Source organism: Panthera uncia, assembly GCF_023721935.1.
Source record: "Panthera uncia isolate 11264 chromosome A1 unlocalized genomic scaffold, Puncia_PCG_1.0 HiC_scaffold_17, whole genome shotgun sequence".
NCBI lineage: Eukaryota > Metazoa > Chordata > Mammalia > Carnivora > Felidae > Panthera > Panthera uncia.
Window position 1 is genome coordinate 30,378,111 of NW_026057577.1, and position 9,459 is coordinate 30,387,569.

Sequence of the window (9,459 nt, forward strand, 5' to 3'; positions counted from 1 at the left end):
GTAAATTGGTTTCATGACCCACCAGCAAATCATGAACTACAGTTTGTACAATATACTAAAACGATTTCTGCAGTCTGTCCAAATTGCCTTCCGCTCCTGTCCCTCTGAGATTTCTTACATGCATTTCTGGCGAGATTTCCTTTCTCTTCCCTAGTCAACCCTTCTTCTGCGAATTCAGTTGTTTTCAACCTTGGCTGCAGATTAGAATCACACAGCGTGCCTTAAAAATATACAGACTCCAAGATGGCGTCGTCCATACCAGTGAAGGAGGAGAAGCTCATGGATGTGAGGCTAGGATAGCTGTCAAGCTGGATAATGATACAGGATTTCACCCCTAAAGGCATTCCTGGAGCATTTCAAAGAGGTTACTACCAGTATTACAACAAGTGTGTCTATGTGAAGAAAGGAGGAGTCGCTGGGATTTCTATGGTGCTGGCAGCATATATGCTTTTCGACTACTGCTATTGTTACAGAGAACTCATACATGAGCAGCTATGCAAGCACCACTGAAGAGGGCCCAGTGTGGAGGCACATTCAGCATTCCTGACCGTGAGCTTTGCCTGGCACCCTTGAATCCTTTCATATCCTGATTCAGAATTATCATCCAATAAAAGATGACTGGTTAAAAATACACACACACACACACACACACACACACGCACACACACACACAAATACCTGGACACCCTTTCACACCATTCCCCCTAGATTCTGATTTAATTAGTCATGTGGAACCCTACCCACAGTGCTTAGCACACAGAAGTAAGTATTTGCTGTATGAATCTGCAAGGAAGGCATTATTGTCCCATTTTACAGCTACAAGTGGAAGAGGTGGGATTAGAACTCAGATCTGCCCAGTTCCAGAGGCAGAGCCTCCTAACCAGTACAGGAACTTCCTGTCATAGCTGAATAGGCAAGAGACACAACTCACAGGTGTTGCCAGTCCTTAAGGATGAAGATCTAGGGGTGCCTGGGTGGCTCAGTTGGTTAAGTATCCTACTCCTGATTTTGGCTCAGGTCATGATCCCAGGGTCATGGGATCCAGCCCTGCATCAGACTCCATGCTGGGCTGCTTAAGATTCTCTCTCCTTCTGCCCCTCCCCTGCTCGCATGTTCTCATGCTTTCTCTCTCTCTCTCTCTCTCTCTCTCTCTCTGAAAAAAAAAAAAAAAAAAAAAAGGATGAATGAAGATCTACAGAAAGCCATTAGGTATCATAGCAGGACTGTTTTGCTCCTGGCTCTTTTCTGGCCCTGGGTTCACACAGCATCCCTGCAATAGACTTGGTCCCCAGTCTCTCATATTTCCACTCTGCTCTCTTACTAAGGGTGTTCCAACCCCGATCCCATATTCCTCATGTCATCTGGACACTTCCAAAGGGATGTTCTCTCAAATAATATGACTCATTCCAAACTCTTTCTTTCCCTTCTCTCACCACCAGCCTTACCACCCCGTGCTTAATGCTTCTAATTATCTAAGTTCAAGATTTCCCAACCTCAACAGCTTTGACCAGTCCCTTCCTCCTGACTCCCTCAAACCATCATGCTGGGCACCCAGTCTCCTGTGTTGCCACTCCCCAGACTCCACCCCATGACCCCACCTTCATCAGCCCACGGCAAGCTTCCTGCCATTCATTGCCTCTTTCCTGTGGACCATAGCAGCGATCTCCACACATCTTTCTGTTTCCAGATTCCCCTCACCTATCTGCCCCCACAAATAGGATGTCTGACCAAAGCCCAACTCTGGCCAAGTCTTTTCACTCAGAATCCTCCAGAGAGCCCATACTAGCCCACAGTGGTAGATAAAACTCAAATGTCAGAGTCCACTGCTATGAGGCAGTAGGAAGGGGCCTTTCCAGCCACATATCACCATGGTTCTGCCACATGTGTCTGCATCCCCAACTAACAGGTCTGTTAGGCATGCCATTTCTCAGATATGCCTCCTATTCCCACCCTCACCCAGGCATCAGTATCACCCAAATACAGGAAGAGGACTCAGGAGGGAATAACATGACCAGGAGGACCAGCCCAAAAAGCCAAATGTTCCAGACATTACTCAATTCCCTCCATGTTAAAACCATGGCAACCAATCACAGCTCAGGTTCATTTACGAACGAATGGCAGGACCATGGGGTTATGGAAGTCTGGTAATATTAACTGTGAAAAAAGGTGGGGACAGACAAGGTTTCTGGGTACAGGAAAGGCAGCACAAAATTATGGCAGTGAGGAGGGCTGTCAGCCTAGAAATGACACCAGGTAATGGGGTTTTGATGGGATATAGGGGAAAGGAATACTGGTCCTTTCCCCTCAAATGATATACATTTTCATAAAAGGAGGACGTTTTTCCAGGATGTCGGTCTGCTTTAGAGTAGATAAACTTTAGAAATCTTCAGGGAAACATTGTTGAGAAATACGTTCCCCTGAGCAGAGCTTTCTTTACTCCCAAACTCAGGGAAGGTTGGGACTTTTCACACATAAGGAATCAATCCCTAGATGCCCATCCCATGACCAAACCTCTTCAATCGAGTGCTCAAGGGTCCCCAAGTCAAATCCTCCCTACCTTGCACCCTGTCTCTATCTCAGGCCCGATGCTCCCTTGCCTGGGTTGAGTTGATTGGGGTCCTTACTTTGACATTCCAAATGACTAATTGAGAATAATTACAACTCTTAATTATATTTCAATCATTACATACCAACACCACAGCTGCTTTTAAGTTTTATTTTTCATTAAAGCAATGTTTTCAAGAGCCTGTTTAAAAAGGAGGGGAAAAAACTACTGAATAATCATTTATAATTTAAAAGTAAATAAGAACAAATTATGATCATGTTTGTGAAACAAAATGCTCTATCCAATCCAGTTAGCTATTAACCTAGAAATCTCTTCAAGTCACCTGGAGCTTCAGATTCATGTACCAAGCTCAGTGATCCTGAATCAAAGATTCCAGGGTTGGTTTCCAGTAAGTATAGACCTAAAGCTATTGGGGGTTGAAAAACCCAAAACCTATGGAGTTTCCCAGAAAAGATGGCACCAAAAGTGTGGTCAGGCCCAAAGGATGGAAATTCCAAAGTAGAAACTCCTATAGAGCATAATAATTGCACCGATACAGCATTTGCCATCTTAGAATTTACATTCAGATGCATTTGTGCGTAGCTCCAAGACTTCTCTTCTTTGTGGTTCTTAAACTTTGGAAGACATAGCATTGAACACTCTTCCCCAGAAAAATACACATACACAGAACATACACAAGATTTTGCATACAATTTTAAGAGAATCACAAATTCATAAGCCTATCCATGATTTCCTTAAGATTTATGATTTCCAAGATACCTAATGTTCATTTGTTTGTTTTTAGTACGTGGCAAAAGCATGGAGGCACGTGAAAGGTATAATCATTATGAAATTTTTAGGCATGATTATTTACAATTATTTCTACAAAACACTGAGTGCCTACTATGTTCTAGGCACTGGACTAGTTGCCAGAAGAGCGCAAGGGTGTGGTGATGAATTAAATAGGACCCCTTAAGGAACTCAGTGGAAGAGGCAAGGAGAGGATGGGTGCTAAACTGAGGAGGAAGGAGGAGCTATTAAGTGCTGGAAGAATTTTATTCCTGTGATACTGCCAAGCTTTGACCTTGCTGCTCTATGAAAGCTTCAGGTGGGGTCAGAGGGCAGGGAAGTGACTTAGCACAGAACATGCAACAATGGCATTAATATGAAGACCTGAGACCCAGACTAGGAATATCCGTCCCCTTAAAGCAAGCCCTTGACCCAGTGGCCATGGAATGTGACCAGTTCATTCATTAATTACCAGGGATATGCTGTTTTCTTTTTTTTTTTTTAATTTTTTTTAACTTTTATTTATTTTTGAGACAGAGGGAAACAGAGAATGAACAGGGGGAGAGTCAGAGAGAGAGGGAGACACAGAATCTGAAACAGGCTCCAGGCTCTGAGCTGTCAGCACAGAGCCCGACGCGGGCTCGAACTCACGGACTACAAGATCATGACCTAAACTGAAGTCGGACGCTTAACCAACTGAGCCACCCAGGCACCCCTGGATATACTGTTTTCTAAGGATCCTACACAAGCAGTCCAGGAATAGAAACTCACCACGGCAGAATCATGTGCTCTAAGAAAGGCAATAGCTAAGCAGAGAGGATATAGCTAAGTCCATTGATGGCTTATTGGGACAACTGCTCCTGTGTATCATAACAGCCTCTGGTATTTCCAATTTTTTTTTTTTTTGCCAAGTAAACATTTGTTTGACCACCATCTAATGTCATAATCATTTCGTAAAAGAAAAAACATTTCACTGGTATTTAATAAGAATAAAGGATATTCTATACCAAGAAAAAAGAGTTGGAACTTCACACCATGCGTATACTCACAACACACACACACACACAGTTAATTTCTTTACTTTTCCAATTTTTCTAGACTAGTTAAATTTTTTCACAACTTAGCACCAGTTCACAGAAGAGTATTTGGAAACCACCAAAAGAAGGTTTGAAAAAGAAAGCAAGGGCAAAGTATTTAAGGAGCAATGAGCCCTGCCAGGGATGGAGAATGAAGGTCTCACAGTATGGGAACTATCCAGGCTGGGTACTGAAGGATGAAAAGTTTCAGCTAATGGGGTTGATGGAATCACACAGACACACTGGAAGTGAAGGCAGGTGGTGAGAAAGAAACACAATGTCAACCTCATTTCTGAACCCTTGAATCTGTCAACAGTCCTCAAGGTCCATGTCTGTGACTTTTGTACCTTATACATTGTCACTCCTAAACTGTTCTTGTACTCCCAATTTGGCTGTTCTAACTGATGGACAAACACTTCAAGCTATTACTGGATGGCCTTGGTCCCCAAACAACAGTTGTGTTTTGTAAACTTTCCTACATTTGTATATGGGTCCTTATTTTCACAAATACTTGAATATTAGATCATAGGGGGGAAACGAAAAGCCTATTGCTAGAGAAAAAAATCCAAATACATTTTACATAATTTAGAAAACGATGAGAATTATTAGTGAGCCAAAAGCAGTACTTTTTTATACCCAACAGTACACACTGGATATAAGCCAACAACTATGTGTTTAATTTTGAAAAATAAGAAAAACACAAACATTAAGACTTTCATTTAAGTGTGATCGAATGACCACAAACATTTACATTTGTTTTCTCCCTTTCAAAACCCACTAAAATAATAGTGTTTTATTTCTTTTTATTTATTTCAAGAGAGAGAGCACACAAGCAGGGGAGGTGAAGAGAGAGAGAGAGAGAGAGAGAGAGAGAGAGAGAGAGAGAATCCCACTGCACTGTCAGTGCGGAGCCCAGCGTAGGGCTTGATCTCACAAATTGTGAGATTATGACCTGAGCTGAAATCAAGAGTTGGACACTTAACTGACTGAGCCACCCAGGTGTTCCAATTGTGTTCTTTTTAAAATATAAATTTCCAAAGGATAGAAGTATAACAAAGGAATAATCAATGAAATGAAAATTTTCCACAAATTTTGGGAAGATATAAAATGGAGGATTGGGAAACTTGCTCAACAGGGTCATAAAGCTACCACCAATGTGCCCACAAAATGGAGATATCTATGATACATAAACTACTCCCTTTCTCTTTCATCCCAACACAGAATCCCAGAAAGGCTTCAGCACTCAAGGTTCTAAATACCACAAAAAGCAGAAAGAGGAGAGCATGAAGGCACAAAGCTGAAAACATGAGGTCTTATTGAAAGTCAGAATACAAAAGTACTGTGCTCCAAGATCCCCTGAACAACCCCAAAGATCCAGTTGACAAACTCCACCTACCCTATCCCCAAGGAAATCAAAGGTTTATTTTCTGGAGAAGTTAATATAGATAGGCTCTAGACTCAGGAACATCACACATGTTAGAGATAAAGGTGGGTTAACTTAAAGGCTACAGTCCCCATTCCTCCACCCCATTCCCAGAAAGCTGGAAACAAGGCACTCTCCTCCCAGGCTGGACACTAGAGAATTCCTATACAGAGAAAAGTTGGCCAGATACTTACATTTGCCTGGTATCACTACAGAATACAGTGATATGTGCTATTTGAGCAATCACACTCACACATACACATGCTAAACAGCTTTTTAGAATCCTACTGTTAAATATTAACAGTCAACCAAGGATCATTTAACATCTTAGGAATTCCTGATATGAAGACAAAATAAAACAAGCAGAAAAAGGAAAGAACCAGGAAAGCTGAGCTAATAAAGAGAAATTAATGTCAAGTTTTTAATAAAAAGGTACTGCATCTAAGAAAAAAAATAGAAGTCTATCTTTTTTAAGGTAACTCAGTTCAAGAAAGAACTTTACAGTTAAAAATAAGATACGTCAAGGGGTTCCTGGGTTGCTCAGTCAGTTAACATGTGACTCTTGATTTCAACTCAGGTCATAATCTTACAGTCCATGAAATAGAGCCCTACCTCAGGCTCTAAGATGACAGTGTGGAATCTGATTGGGATTCTCTCCCCCTCTCTCTGCCCCTCCCCAACTTGCTCTCTCTCAGTCTCAAAATAAATAAATAAACATTAAAAAAAAAGTAAGATAGCTCATGATGGGTGATGGGTACTAAAAAGGGCACTTGTGATGAGCACTGGGTGTTGTATGTAAGTGATGAATTACTGAGTTATACTCTTGAAACCAATATTGCACTGTATGTTAACTAACTAAAATTTAAATTCAACAAAAAGGAAAAAAAGAAATGTGTATGAAAAAATAAATATTTGTTTAAAATATTAAATTAAAATAAATAAAAATAAAATAGTAGCAAAGCCTCCCCCTCCAAATAAGATAACCCAAATTTAAAAAACAATGGAAGATGTGAAAGGCAAAGAGTTTACCCAAAATTTGAGTTTTCACCTAGTTTCTTCTTTCCTAAAAACAGAGACCAAGGAAACAATACATTGAATATGGGATGCAGAAGATAATGGAGTAATGCTTTCAAGTGAGTTTTTAACCTGAGATTTTATAAGCAGTGAAAATATCATCCATATGAGAATAATCAGATTCATTTTCAGACTTGAACTCAAAACTTAAGCAGGGAATCTGAAGCAGAAAACCTGTAGTATTCCTTGGTAATGTTGTACCACAGGTCTAGAGAACAATCAGTCTAAATCAGAAGAAAAATAGAAGCTTAGAGGAAGGAGCTAGGAGGAAAGCTAGGAGGAAAACAACACAGAATTGATGAAATAGTTATGTGTGTATTTAGAAAGAAATTTTTATAGAACTGTGAAGACTGCTAATGAAAAAGAAATTAAGGTTATGTAAAAAAGAAAACTTTGGGGGCATCTGGGTGGCTCAGTCCATTGAACATCCAACTCTTTATATATATATATATATATATATATATATATATATATATATATAATTTATTGTCAAATTGTTTTCCATACAACACCCAGTGCTCATCCCCACAGGTGCCCTCCTCAATACCCATCACCCACTTTCCCCTCTTACCCACCCCCCATCACCCCTCAGTTTGTTCATAGTATTTAAGAGTCTCTTATGGTTTGCCTCCTTCCCTCTCTGTACATTTTTTCCCCCTTCCCCTCCCTCCTGGTCTTCTGTTAAGTTTCTCAGGATCCACATATGAGTGAAAACATATGGTATCTGTCTTTCTCTGCCTGACTTGTTTCACTTAGCATAATACTCTCCAGTTCCATCCATGTTGCTACAAATGGCCAGACTTCATTTTTTGTCATTGCCAAGTAGTATTGCATTGTATATATATATACCACATCCTCTTTATCCATTCGTCATTTGATGGACATTTAGGCTCTTTCCATAATTTGGCTATTGTTGAAATTGCTGCTAGGGGCGCCTGGGTGGCTCAGTCGGTTGAGCGTCCGACTTCAGCTCAGGTCACGATCTCGCGGTCCGTGGGTTCGAGCCCCGCGTCGGGCTCTGGGCTGATGGCTCAGAGCCTGGAGCCTGCTTCCGATTCTGTGTCTCCCTCTCTCTCTGCCCTTCCCCCATTCGTGCTCTGTCTCTCTCTGTCTCAAAAATAAATAAACGTTATAAAAAAAATTAAAAAAAAAAAAAGAAAGTGCTGCTATAAACATTGGGGTACAAGTGTCCCTATGCATCAACACTCCTGTATCTCTTGGGTAAATTCCTAGCAGTGCTATTGCTAGTTCATAGGATAGATCTATTTTTAATTTTTTGAGCAACCTTCACAATGTTTTCCAGAGCAACTGCACCATTTTGCATTCCCACCAATAGTGCAAGAGGGTTCCATTTCTCCACATCCTCTCCAGCATCTGTAGTCTCCTGATTTTTCATTTTAGCCACTCTGACCAGCATGAAGTGGTATCTCAGGGTGGTTTTGATTTGTAGTTCCCTGATAAGGAGTGACATTGAGCAACTTTTCATGTCCCTGTTGGCCACCTGGATGTCTTCTTTAGAAAAGTGTCTATTCATGTCTTCTACCCATTTCTTCTCTTGATAATTTGTTTTTCAGTGTGGAGTTTGGTGAGTTCTTTATAGATTTTGGATACTAGCCCTTTGCCTGATATGTCATTTGCAAATATCTTTTCCCATTCCATCGGTTGCCTTTTAGTTTTATTGATTGTTTCCTTTGCAGTGCAGAAACTTTTTATCTTCATGAGGTCCCAGTAGTTCATTTTTGCTTTTAATTCCCTCGCCTTTGGGGATGTGTCAAGTAAGAAATTGCTGCGGCTGAGGTCAGAGAGGTTTTTTCCTGCTTTCTCCTCTAGGGTTTTGATGGTTTCCTGTCTCACATTCAAGTCCTTCATCCATTTTGAGTTTATTTTTGTGAATGGTGTAAGAAAGTGGTCAAGTTTCATTCCTCTGCATGTTGCTGTCCAGTTTTCCCAGCACCATGTGTTAAAGAGACTGTCTTTTTTCCATTGGATATTCTTTCCTGCTTTGTCAAAGATTAGTTGGCCATACGTTTGTGGGTCCAGTTTTGGAGTCTCTATTTTATTACATTGGTCTATGTGTCTGTTTTTGTGCCAATACCATGCTGTCTTGATGATGACAGCTTTGTAGTAGAGGCTAAAGTCTGGAATTGTGATGCCTCCCGCTTTGGTTTTCTTCTTCAATATTACTTTGACTATTAGGGGTCTTTTGTGGTTCCATACAAATTTTAGGATTGCTTGTTCTAGCTTTGAGAAGAATGCTAGTGCAATTTTGATTGGGATTGCATTGAAAGTGTAGATTGCTTTGGGTAGTATTGACATTTTAACAATACTTATTCTTCCAGTTCATGAGCACAGAATGTTTTCCCATTTATTTGTATCTTCTTCAATTTCCTTCATAAGTTTTCTATAGCTTTCAGCACAAAGATCTTTTACATCTTTGGTTAAGTTTATTCCTAGATATTTTATCATTCTTGGTGCAGTTGTGAATGGGATCAGTTTCTTTATTTGTCTTCCTGTTGCTTCATTATTGGTGTATAAAGATGCAATTGATTTCT

General features: G+C 40.5%; 1 pseudogene; it reads left to right on the plus strand.

The window, feature by feature from the left end:
* Nucleotides 1-243: 243 nt before the first annotated feature.
* LOC125935531 (ATP synthase subunit f, mitochondrial-like) lies at nucleotides 244-510 on the plus strand (annotated as a pseudogene).
* Nucleotides 511-9,459: the final 8,949 nt, after the last annotated feature.